The sequence below is a fragment of the Antechinus flavipes genome, chromosome 6, assembly GCF_016432865.1.
Source record: "Antechinus flavipes isolate AdamAnt ecotype Samford, QLD, Australia chromosome 6, AdamAnt_v2, whole genome shotgun sequence".
NCBI lineage: Eukaryota > Metazoa > Chordata > Mammalia > Dasyuromorphia > Dasyuridae > Antechinus > Antechinus flavipes.
Genome location: NC_067403.1, coordinates 147,700,584 through 147,713,161, shown reverse-complemented (window position 1 = coordinate 147,713,161; position 12,578 = coordinate 147,700,584).

Below are 12,578 nucleotides of genomic sequence, written 5' to 3'. Positions count from 1 at the left end.
TAAGACAATTCTGAGATACTACTACAGACCTCTTAGATTAGTTAAAATGACAGGAAATGACACTGATGAATTTTGGAGGGGATGTGGGAAAACTGGGACACTAATACATTGTTGGTGGAATTGTGAACACATCCAACCATTCTGGAGAGCAATTTGGAACTATTCCCAAAGGGCTATCATACTGTGCATACTCTTTGATCCCACAGTATTTCTACTGGGCTTGTATTCTGAAGAGATCATCATGGAGGAAAAGGGGCCCACATGTGCAAAAATGTTCATGGCAGCCCTTTTGTAGTGAAATGAAACTGGAAATTGAGTGAATGTTAGAGAATGGCTGAACAAGTTATGGTATATGAATGCTATGGAATATTATTGTTCTATAAGAAACGATCAGCAGAATGATTTCAGAGAGACATGGAGAGACTTATATGAACTGATGCTAAGTGATATAAGCAGAACCAGGAGATCATCATGCATAGCAACAGCAATATTATAAGATGATCAATTCTGATGGACATGGCTCTTGTCAACAATGAGGTGATTCAGACCAGTTGCAATGGTCTTGTGATGAAGAAAGTCATCTGCACCCAGACAGATGACAGTGGGAACTGAATGTGGCTCACAACATAGTATTTTCACTCTTTTTTGTTGTTTTTTGCTTGCATTTTGTTTTCTTTCTCATTTTTGTTCCTTATTGATCTGAATTTTTGTGCAGCATGATATTTGTGGAAATATATATATATATGTATATATATGTATATATATACATATATATATATATATATATATATATATATATATATATATATATTATATATATATATATATATATATATGGAGAGAGAGAGAGAGAGAGAGAGAGAGAGAGAGGAATTGCATATGTTTAACATATATTGGATCATTTGCAGACTAGGGAAGGGCTTGTGGGGAAGGGAGGGAAAATTAGAACATAGCGTTTTGTAGGGATAAGTGCCAAAAATTATTGATGTATATATTTTGAAAATAAAAGCCTTTAATTAAGTAAAGATATCAATTATCACCTAAATCCACATATGTAATCATTACCATCAAATAATATGTTGAATCAGAACTTATCTTGCTCAAGTGTGAGTCTTCTTTTCTTTCTACTAGGATCCTTAGATACTGATTACTTGCAATCATCAATCTACAAAAAAATTTGTATCTGGTATGTGCAAAGTTGTGTGGTAGATACAAAGTTGAGATATTAAGCTCATTTCATCAAGTTTTCAATCTTGAAGTTAGAATTTTACCTAGAAAATTAGAGAATTTCAAAATAACAGCTGGAAGAAATTTTAGGGGTTATCTATTCAATTTCTCCTTGAAGGAGAATTTGTAAGATTGCAGGTTTTTGTTATTGTTGTTGTTAAATCATTTTTCAGACCTGTCTGACTCTTTGTGACTCCATTTGGGATTTTCCTATCAAAGATACTGAAGTGACTTGACATTTTCTTCTCCAATTCATTTTAAAAGATGAGAAAACTGAGCAAAAGAGGTTCACATGACATGTGCAGGATCAGTCAGTAAGTATATGAGACCAGATTTAAATTAAGTAAGATGCATCTTTTAAACAGCAGACCTGACATTCTATTCATTGCATCACACACACACACACACACACACACACACACACACACGCAAAATGTATTAGCACAAGTGATAACACAGAGAAGGCACTTAATAAATGCTTATTAACTATGAAATGGCTATCCAACTTAACATGATAATTTCCATTGTTGGACATAACACTCCAGTTAAATATCTCATATTTTAGAAAATTTATGTTGAGACGGGCTTTTACTATTGTATTAAATTTGCTTTTAATGTATCTTCCATATAACTTTTCAAATTTCTGATTAAAAATCTTGATTGGACCTTCACAAAGTCTTTAGTGGATTAAGTATTTCTAGTTTTTTCCAGGAAAAAGAAAAGTTTCTAAATATTCTATTGAGAGAGATATAATTGAAATAGAAAATTATAAATACATATATGTATATATATATATGTTTGTATGTGTAAATATATTTCATATATTTTCTGCATATTTCTTCTGCTTCTCTACACAAACTATCCTGTATAATAAAAAAAATTGCAAAAAAATAGAAAAAAGAGCAATATGGCAAATATTATGAACACATTATCTGAGTATAAGATTATATAAAAGAATATGCATCCATAATTGGTCAACACGAGTTGATTAAAATTTGATTTTACGTTAGAAAGCCTAAATTGATAAGAAGAATGGAGTAGAGTTTGTGGGAGGATAAGCAAGATAGATACCCTTCCTTTCCCCCTCCCCACAGTAACATATTAAGATCAATCTTTAAATTAAGATGATGGGTGGAGGAGAAACCCTGGAATGTTTGAAGACAAATGAAAAAATTTTGGAATACATCTGTGATTAATAGAAGTGTGAACAAATTGGGGAGGCATAAAAGGATATTACACATGAGTAAACTGAGTATGGGATCTAAAACCAAAGTATCATTGAGGAAGAAGGAATTCTTCTGGCTTTCTTCATCAGGAAAAATTGATTAACTAGCCTTAGAAAGTGCATCTTTAATCAAGCCATTCTCCAGTTGATAAATGGTCAAAAGATATGAACAGACAATTCTCAGACAAAGAAATGGAAACTATTTCTAGCCATATGAAAAGATGTTCCAAGTCATTATTAATCAGAGAAATGCAAATTAAGACAACTCTGACATACCATTATACACCTGTCAGATTGGCTAGAATGCCAGGGAAAGATAATGTGGAATGTTGGAGAGGATGTGGGAAAACTGGGACACTGATAACATTGTTGGTGGAATTGTGAATATATCCAGCCATTCTGGAGAACAATTTGGAACTATGCTCAAAAGTTATCAAACTGTACATACCCTTTGATCCAGCAGTGTTTCTACTGGGCTTATACCCCAAAGAGATACTAAAAAAGGGAAAGGGACCTGTATGAGCATGAATGTTTGTGGCAGGTCTTTTTGTAGTGGCCAGAAACTGGAAACTGAGTGGATGTCCATCAATTGGAGAATGGCTGAATAAATTGTGGCATATAAATATAATGGGAAATTATTGTTCAGTAAGAAATGACCAGCAGGATGATTTCAGAAATGCCTGGAGAGACTTACAAGAACGGATGCTGAGTGAAACAAGCAGGGCCAGGAGATCATTATATACTTCAACAACAATACTATATGATGATCAATTATGATGGACCTGGCCATCTTCAACAATGAGATGATCCAAATCAGTTCCAGTAGAGTAGTAATGAACTGAACCAGCTACACCCCAGTGCAAGAACTCTGGGAGATGACTATGAACCATTACATAGAATTCCCAACCTCTATATTTTTGTCTGCCTGCATTTTCCTTCACAGGCTAATAGTACACAATGGAAAGAAAAAAGCAGGGGAGAGGGATTGGAGAAGGTTAGGTCTAAGTTTCCAGGATGATAGTATGCATGACGCATACCACTTTTGCTTTTGAACTTTGCTCTTTGTTTTTCTAGATGCCCTTTTCTGGTAAAAAGTGTCATTTCTCCAGTTGGGCAACAGCATTGATACTTTGTTAAGTCATATCCTTGGGCCTAGGCACAGGAATGGGTGATTAAGGATCAGTTAAGGACAAGAGCTAGACTATAGCCAAGTACTCCAAGTAGAAGGATAGTGGAGTTAGGGGGAATGAAGTACAAGATAAAATACACTTCTACCCCAACCTCTACCTATATAAACACATCTTTAGAATACCCATAAAATTAGATGATTTAAACTGGCAGAGATATCTCTTAGCAGAATGTATTCTAAACACATTTCAGAAAAGAATTTTAATGAAAACAAGACAGTGATCTAATGGATAATATCTATTGCATTTGGAGTCAGAAGATTTGAGTTGAAGACTGGTCTTTTATAACTTGTCCCTTACTAAATGTATGATCTTGAATAAGCCACCTAAACTCATGGAATATCAGTTGTTGTGATTGTCATTACTTTTTTTCCCCATATTTAAAACATTGGTGTACTAATTTTATTAAATATTACACTAACTTTTATTATATTGTAATAAAATAATGAATACAAAATGTTGGTAATTATGAGTACATTGGGAGCAAAAATAAATATAGGACATGAAGTACTAATAGGCTTATAATATGTAATGGTGAAAAATCTTCTAATTGAATGAAGATGTGGTAGAATTGATTACTTGATTTGTAGGGTCAAAACTGTACATGTATACAATAGCAATGTCTAATACTAACTAGAATTCATTTCACACTCGGTGTGCAAGGTGTAAATATATCATTTTTAATGCTTAATATAATCTGTGAGAGATACTGTTTTACTCCATTTTACAGATGAGAAAAGAAAGGACAGGGGAGATAAGGCTAAGGAACTCTCCAGAGTTTTATAAGTGTCTGAGGTAGGTTTGAACTCAGTCTCCAAATTTAGCATTTTTACTCTGTTTTCTAGCTGCTACAAAAGGTCCAAATTTTTTGCCTATAAAGAGCCAGGGATATTTTGAGTTGATTCCATGGAAACTGGGCAAAGAATAGGCCTGTTTAATACCCCATTATGGGTGGGTTAGAAATCCTTTGTTTCTTTATGTCTGAGCTAGAGATGCTGATGAATTTATGCACTTTCAAGTGAACACAGTTATTGATTTCAATTCCAAATAGAAAAGAACTGAAGGAAGTCTAGTCCAAGGACTAGAAGTGATTATACTAAGAAGCTGCTATCAATAATAATAATAAAAAATAAAAAGACTGAAAGTTGGGGTTCATCTTCAGAAGAGGACATTGAAGAAAAAAAAAACTGCTCCTAATTCAATGAGTAATGTCAAATGGACATCCATCTGCCCATAAGAGAATACATAAAAGAAGTACTCAAAAAGTTTTTAAAAATCAAATGAAAGAAAAAATTTAATAAATAAAAAAGAACAATCCAAGAAAAGCAAGACAATGAAAATACAGTCAACCAACTTGAAAAGAACATCCAGAATCTTAAGGAAAAAAGTGAATACTAGAAAATTAAGAATTGGGCTAGGGTTAGCCAGTGAAATTATAAAGACCAAGAAATAATAAAACAAAATGAAAAAATGAAAAAATCCAAGAGAAAAATCACTCATTTGGAGAATAGATCAAGAAGAACATCATAATAATCAGCCTACCTGAAAAGTATGACTAAAAGGAATAACTAAAGAAAAATCATGCTGAAGTATTACAATAAGAGGAGGAAATAGAAATCAGAAAAATCCACCAATCCTCACCTGTAAAAATATATTATCAGGAAAACCTAAAGGAGCATTATAGCTAAATTCTAAAATCTGCAGCTCAAGGAGAAAATATTATGGCCAAGAAGAAAAACAAAACAAACAAAAAACAATTCAAATATTGCAGAATCACAATTAGAATCACACAAGACCTAATAAGAGCTACACTGAAGACATCTTGGATATTAAGTCCCAGGAAAGTTAAGCATAATTCTGAATGGAAAAAACTTCCCAAACATTCCATGAATTGACAGCCTTTCAGGATTTTGTTGCAGAATGACCTGAACTTAATAGAAAATTTGATGTACAAGATTCATGATAAATATAAAATAAACATGAAAGACTAATTACAAGGGACTCAAAAAGAACAGACTGTTTTATGTTTTATGTGTGGAAATGTATAGCATATGTAAAGATTGTCATAAGTAACTGAGTAATTAAAAAAAACAGATTGGAGTGGATCTCAGTATGAGTTGATTCTATAAAGCAAAACCATGTAGGAAGTGGTAAAAAGAATAATTATACAAATGAAGTGCATAAAGAAGAAATGACACAGAAGAATTAGATGTGGTAAAAAGCCAGTAATTCTGTAATTAAGAGATATTAACAGATAACAGAATTGTATCCAACTATCATGAGGAATGAGTTAAAGAAGAAACTAAAAATCTTCTGAATTCAGAAAGAAACAAGAGGGTAAGTGAATAAAGGGGAGGCGAGGATCAGGGAGGGATTTTTAGAGCAAGCTATACCCAGATCTAAGCTAAAAAGAGAACACAAATATTTAGAAGGGAATAAAAGCCTTCCATATTTAGAAAGAAATAGAAGGATGAGAGAAAAGGATAAGAATGGATAAAAATGGGTGTGTAGATTAATGGAAATGGGATAAAGAAGGAACCACATATATATTTGGAAGGCTATAAAAATATTGCAGATTCAAATAGAAATAAGAGGGCAAAGGGAAAGAATGTAGGGAGAAAAAAGGGGAGGGATCCTAGGGTGGGGTTGAGTAGTTTAAGTAATAGGAGGGAAAATTATTGGGTATAATTAATGCAAAGGAGGCAAGAGGGATAGGAAATAAGAAACATATGGATGTATATGTGTATATGATTTTATATATCTATATATACACACATATAAATATGTGTGTATGTATATCTATCTAGGTTGCATGTATTGATATATATGTAGATATTTATATCTATATAGATATAATACATGTATGGATATAGATATATCCATATTTGTTACCTTCTTTGGATGCAGGGGAGGAGGAAAGGGGAAAGAACAAATAAATTAAAAAGTGTACAGAAAAGAACAAAAGAAAACTAACAAAGAAGAGGAAAAAACATGGGCAGCTCTGAACACAATGTATAGTATTTATTATGTAAGCTTTCCTGAAATGAAAATTTTTTTTTGCTTTATTTTTTTGAATCATCTCTTATGGTCTTCTTTATCCATGGTAATGTTTCTTCCTTTTCGTATTTTGTATTTAAGTTTTTAATACATAAAAAAGATCACATATATTAAAAAGAACCTCTTTGGGAGAAGTATTTAGTCATCTTCTCGGGGATTGCCACCTCTGAGTGGATTATTTCTGCCAGCACTTATCCCAGAATAGTTAATATGTTTCAAGAGAGAGAGAGAGAGAGAGAGAGAGAGAGAGAGAGCAAACAAAGCAAACGAACACACAAAAACATTTTGCCACTGAATCCTACTTGATCTCTGATATTTCATCATATTTCCTTATCTCTAAATTAGGATAATAACCTACTTTCTAGAGATGTTGTGAAGGTCAAATGAAATTATATGTATAACCTTTCTCAAGTCTCAAAACTCTATATAAATAATCTATTATTATCTGTAAAAGGAAGTAATAATACTGGCAATATGTGATTCACAGGGTAGTTGTGAGGATAAAATGTGATAATGTATGTAAAGTGTTTTATATGCATAGAACTTTATATAAATAGAAGTTGTTATTATTCTTCACTTTGCATATGTATTGAAATATACATTGATTATCTTGGAGAAATTTTAGCTGAAATACCAATATGCAAATCTTAGTTCATCAAAAATGGAAAATTACCTTCATCACATAACTCTTTTACATAAGCAACTCAGCTTTGGAAACTGCCCACAGATGGGGCTACATTTTGGAACAAGAGTGTGATGTAGCAATACACAGAAAGACTTTTAGCAAGAAGAAGGGATGGGCAATTAATAAAATTAAAAAAATAAAATTTAGCAATTCTTAGTGGGTGTAGGCTGAAGACATGGATTGGAAAAAGCATTGAAATAAAAAGAAAATTTACAAAATCTCTTTTTAATCATTTATCCCTCAAAATCTGTTACTTGATTTGAATTTCATTCATTTTTCCCCTGTCCTTCCAACAACAATAACAACGACCCTGACAACAACAAAAAACAGCAGCAAAATTTCCAAATTTTAATGCTTGAAGAAATGTATTTCTAGGAATTCCATCACTCACAACAGCATTCTCCACTAGCCAGCACTTACCCATTTATACATGGAACTATAAGTTAAAATAAATGAAGAAATTTTTTATGTTGTGGATAAATTCATTTATCTTAGCAGTATGGTTTCTAAGGATGTACACATAGATAATGAGAATGATATATGCAGTACCAGATCTGGCTCTGTGTTTGAAAGATTCCTAAAGAAACCATGTGAAAAAGAGGTATTAGATTGCCTACCACAACCATAACCAGAGCCATATGTCAGCAACAAATTAGGAAACTTAATGTCATACATTTGAATTGTTTTAGGAAAATTCTGAAGATCACTTGGCAATATAAGATACTGGATCCTGAGGTCCTCTAGATCTGAATTGCCAAACATTCAAATGCTGTTGCAGAAAGTACAACTCCAAAGGGTTTGTCATGTTGTCAAAATGACAAAACCATGACTCCTGTTTTCTCTAAATTATATGGAAACAAATAAGTACTTTTCATCTGCCAAATGAAAGACAGTTGGTGATGACTTTCTGCCACACAAAGGCCTTCCATGGTTCTGGCAGTTGATTTGGTGACAATTGATATTGTGTTAATGCTTCAAGAAAATCTGTACCCCCTCAATAAACAATGTATTAAAAACAGCTTAATAGATTCACAATTCTCTCTTTGGGGAAATAAAAAGGCAAATGTGCATCCTGAAAGGTTGCTTAAGGTATATTTTTTTTCTACTTCCCTTGATACATAATGACTCTAAAAGAGTTTAGGGAAGAATCATAAAACAAAGGGAATAGGAAACATTTCCTTGAATTCTATTTCAGGAGTTGAGTTCCACAATGCATGCCAGACATAAAATAATTAAGGTGATGCCAGTTTGTAATCTGAGGAATAATGCAACTATATTATTTAGTATAGAGGTCTCATACACAACACTAAATAGATATGTGCTTAATAGAATAACACTGAGCCATATTCACATGTCCTGCAAAATATATATTTTTAACTAATCTTTCTTTTGTCTCTGCTAGGGGCTAGTAAATAATGCTATAAATGAGCTAAGAATCAAAGCCATTAGTTAGCCAAAGAAAACATGAATCTATTATTAGAAATCAGACTATAAAATTTAAATGTCACTCTAATAACTTAGTAGCAACGATTGAATTTCATATAATACTTTTTCTTTCTGTCTGGAGACTATCACTGAAAAAAACCTTTCAAAATTAGCAAAAGGGCTTTCTATCAGCACATTAACCCCTTAAAGTTTCTTATTAGCAATCACTTTCCTCTCAAAGTCTGAATTGTGGTCAAATAGAGCAGACAAGTTTCTCTTTTTTGTCCTTATGTTTTCTTGCCCCATGTGTGAATTTCAAATCCTCTTTTATTAATATAGAACCAATCAATAAATGGTAAAAGTCATTTCTTCAGTCTTTGAGAGCAAGAGGTCAATTCAGAAGGTCGAAGAAGACTTTTCTTTTTTATATTAATGTCTCTAAATCACCAATAATCTCAGAGACAAACAAGGGAGTGATTGCTCTGGGTTAGATGATTGGCAGGAAAGGAAGGCAGAAAACAGCTCCCTAAACCTGTAATGAAGATATATCAAGAGCCTTCCTCTTATCAGTATCACTAATCAAGTGTTATGCTCATCACTAGAAAATGATGCAACTAAGCAAAGTCTCAAATAAAAATTGAATATTTCCTTCAAAATAATTGAAGTATAGACATGCAAAGAAAATGAAAGTTTTAATATTGCTAGAATTATCGGATTTCCTGGACAGTCATTCAAATTATGTTCATTTGAAATGCATACATTTTTTCAAAGGATATGAAAATGATTAGCCTTTTGTTGAGGAGTTTTAATAGCTATCATAGTGCAATAAAAAAAGAACTCTCAGTTCTCAACATGTATACTGATGAGCCAAAGTAGGATGAAGACAAAAATTTATTTTGCTCTATAAAAGTCCATAAACTGTACATATCATTTAAAACTTTAATCTTAATGTTTTGGGATTAAATTACAATAAAAGATCTTTAAATTTAAAAAAAAAGGTGAAGACAAGAGGGCTTCATAAAAGTTTCATGAAAAAAGTTCTGGTGATTTCAAATATAATGGTCCCTCCTTCCAATAAACATCATTTCACTTTCCTAAGAAGATCATGTTTTGTTTTGTTTTTTAATCACAGTTAGCAAAATTAAGTAACACTACATATATGTCATTTATCTGTTATATTATATGTATATATACTTATTTATAACATATATGTGTATATATACACATATATGCTTAAGGAGAGAGAGAGAGAGAAAGAGAGAGAGAGAGGAAGAGAGGGAGATAGGGAGATGAAGGGAAGGAAAGAGGGAGAGAGAGAATTGTGGTTATAAATTTTGATGTATTTTTTTCACAAACTGTTTTTGCCTTTATTCATTAGAAAAGTGTATTGTAGAGTAACCTTGATATAGATATTCTATTTTTCTATAGATGCTAGATACAATTCTTTGTAACAGAAGATGAAGTCCAGAAGAAGAATGTTTTTTTTTTGTTTTTTTTTTTTCAGTAGCTACTTAAGAATGTAACCTTGAGAAGAATAGGGCAAAGTGTGAAAAAGACTGTATTTGGGGAATTTTTGTGCCTATCCTCATACTGACCATGACATCCTTCAAGAAAATTTCAGGGAAATAATTTCATATTGAAGATATATATATATATACATATATACTTAGATCCTCAAATGGATCGACAGCAGCATCCAAAAGAAAAAGTATTGATTTTGAAATCAAGGGACATAGGATCAAACCGTGCCTCCATTACTTCTTTTGTGATTGCTTCGTTGCTCCTTTATAACATTACCATCTGCCTACTGGACAGTTCAAACTTTATATTTCCTAGACAACACAAACTCAACAGATACATAACAAAATTAATTATCTATCCCCTGAAGTCTTTTGTCTATCAAACCTATCTATTTCAACTGTTGATACTACCCTCCTTTCCATTATTCAGATTTGAAAGTGCAGTGTGACTTTTAACTCCTCTACATTTCAGCTCATTAGTAAATCTTGTCTTAACAACTTGAACAGTTTCTATCTTACTTCAGACCCTTAAACCTTCTTCCTGGATTGATCCCTATTAGAAGGATCTCTTGACTAAAATCTTTCACACACACTAAAAATATTTTCTTAAGTACAGAGCTGACCAGCCACACCCATACTTAATCTAGTCTAGTAGATTTTTTTTTTTTACCTGACTCTAAGATAAAATATATACTTGGCAATTTGACTTTTAAAATCCTTAATATCCGAGACCAAAATAATTCTTCCAATTTCATTACATATTCTTCTTTACATAGTCTTAAGAGAAAGGAAAACTGGCCTTCACTCTGTTTCCCACATATGGCATTCTATCTTCTCTATGATTTTGTCCTGGTCATCTTCCACACCTGGAATGCACTTCCTTTTCACCTCCACCTCAAAGAATTTTTCATTTCCTTTAAGCTTCAATTCAAATATCATTGTTTAGGTGAACTATTTCACATCTCCACTCAACATATAATATCATCCCATCCTAAACTCTTTTAAATTTAACTACCTTGTACTTATTTTTATTTATTCTCTCTATATTTTTTTACCTTTTTTGTATTTATTTGCATCTTTTTTCTTGTAAGGTAAACTCCTTAAGGGTAGGGACTTTCAGTTTTGATGTTTCTATGTTCAAAGCCTAAAATTCTGCAAAAAATATAGGGATGCTAAACAACCGCTTCCTGATTTATTGATTAATCTATAAAGAGAAATTACATTCTAAATTAAATTAATAGCAGATTTTATTTCTTAAGAGTTAGATTTTATCCATCTGTGAAAATCCTGACACATTAAAAAATAAATCTGATATTGAATCAGTTCACTGTGTGTTTAGTCCTAAATAGAGGGGAGGGGAAGGGGGTAGAAAGACACACACACACACACACACACACACACACACACACGTATGTATATACATGATAGTAGTATTTTTTATAAATCAGAATAATGCTGTTTAATAATCGATTCTTTTGGAGCCTACAGCCATCTGCATCTAGTTAGTCATATTACCTCAACCATAATGAAGTTTTAAAAAACACCCATACACATTTTGTTTTAGAATAATTAAAGTCATAAAGGAGAGTTCCTATTAGTGCTATAGTGGATAGAGTATTAGCTCTAGAGTCAGAAAGATGAAGTCAAATACTGTCTAGGATATTTACTAACTGGGACTCTAGACAAATTAGTTAATTCATGCTTGCCTCAGTTTCCTGAAATGTAAAATGGAGATGATAACAAGTTATGAGTATCAAAGTATTATTTCCAAAGCATTTGTCACAGTATCTGGCACATAATAGGTACTTAATAAATTTTCATTTTCCCCCCTAGTGTCATCAGATTCCCTGAAAATCCCTAGAACATAAGGTAATAATACCTACTACCGATGATCTATCTTTCTTAGAGCAATTCAACATTCATTTACAGTTGGTAGCAGTAGGAATGGCAGGCTTCTTTCCTCCAACCCTAGTTTTCTGACACAGGAATGTAGCCAGAAAGTAACTTCAACCCAGTTCAATTTAACATTCTCCAAAAGATGAATACTTCCTTTTTTTCTAGATAGGTTTCAGAAAATATAAATCAACTGCATTATTTATTGTCTCCTTTTTCCCCTTCTTCTTCTTGTTTTATTTTCCATGAAGAATTGAATTCTCTTCCTTGGTCAAACTGAAAGTAGGTCATTTATATATTATATATTTCTGAAATGACAGTTCCTACAGGAATTCATGGACGTCTACTAAAAAACCTCT